Genomic DNA, 1,522 nt, shown 5'->3' on the forward strand with positions numbered 1-1,522 from the left:
GCCATGATGGGGTGGCGGGGCGAGGGAGGGCAGTGTGCTGTGGGCAGGATGGAGACACCTCCTCCGGGGCAAACAGAGCCAACGCCACAGGCGTTCAAGTTGACAGGACAACAAGGTGTATTTTTATGTCGCCAGGTGACAGTGCTGTGTACAGCCCTGTTGCACCGACATCAGCGCCCCTCGGCGCTACCTGTGACACTGTGGGGCCGGTTCGCTCTCCCCGGGGCAGACAGAGCCGGCGCATACCTACGGCCATCTCCTCAGATACAAACCGCAGGGAGTATTTAAAGAGAAGCCACATGGAGTATGACTTTACGAAGCCTCAGTCTAATGCCAATACATGCATGTGGTCGCAGAGCAAAACAACAAACATTTGGTGGAAGCTTTTTAAAGGTCTGTGTTGCCGCAGAACGACTTGAAAGAGGATTTGCCTGCAAACCAGCTGTGAGGAAAAGCACCTGACTCCTCTATTCTCACTCGGTTGGCTCCAGCCACGGGAAAGCAAGGAAGAAGCAAGTGCTGAATTACAGGTTACCGTATTATTTTTGTAGTAATTGATGTATGGTTATAAACACAAGTAAAAGAAGAAACTTGTTCCCTAGGCCTGATGCAGGCACCAGGACAATGGCTGCTTGGAGACTGAGAGGTGCTGAGCTCCTCTGTGTCTCCTGCCTTCAGGGCGACGGGCTGGGCTCAGCGAGAGCTGTGAGTACATGGCGCCCTGCACGTCACATAATTTTTATACCAGAGTCAAAATGCAAGTGCTTCAACGTGAGAAGCTGAGTCTGAGCAACTCAGCTGTGATTTTAAATGGAGGGTATTCCTTTAAAATAATATTATTAATTTGCAAATATAAGAAGATACTGATGTGGTGAAGAAGCTTGAAAATACTAATTTAGCAGATGAGTTACCAGATGCTATCTCTTAAGAGATTTGGGCCAGTGATTTCTAATAATTTTAACAAATACAAGCAATATCATGGGTGCGCGCACACATACACACACCAACACACGTCTTGAAATGTAGGAATCAGAAAGCTTTTCTATCTGCAAAAAACTATATACTTTTATTGCCAGGAGCAGTCTTTCTGACCACAGATATCTAAAAGACAGAGTGGTCTTTGGGTACTATTTAGTTCCAAAGGGGCTATAAAAGGCAGATGGTCTCATTAGAAACAATTTATGCATATATATTTCTAGGAGTTGAACACTGCCAGAATAGGTTTAGCTCTTTCACCATACCGAGGAAAATATCACCACTTGCAAATGTTTCCAGTTTGCAAAATAATGACCTATCCAAAGTAGCTAAGCAACTAATTACTCAAATACTAGAAGGTTATATGCCAATATTATCACATTGTTGGTCTCCTGGGCAAACAACTTCACGTTCCTCAAACTGCCATATAGTGTCATTAGACTGTGCAGGAAAGTCCTTTCTTAATAGTACAGCAGCAGCAGCCCCAATGCCCCTGTGCTTATGCCATCATTTCAACTATCATTTCCAATCTCCAAGTCAAATCACT

This window comes from Egretta garzetta, unplaced genomic scaffold, assembly GCF_000687185.1.
Source record: "Egretta garzetta isolate BGI_Z169 unplaced genomic scaffold, ASM68718v1 scaffold70, whole genome shotgun sequence".
Taxonomy (NCBI): Eukaryota; Metazoa; Chordata; class Aves; order Pelecaniformes; family Ardeidae; genus Egretta; species Egretta garzetta.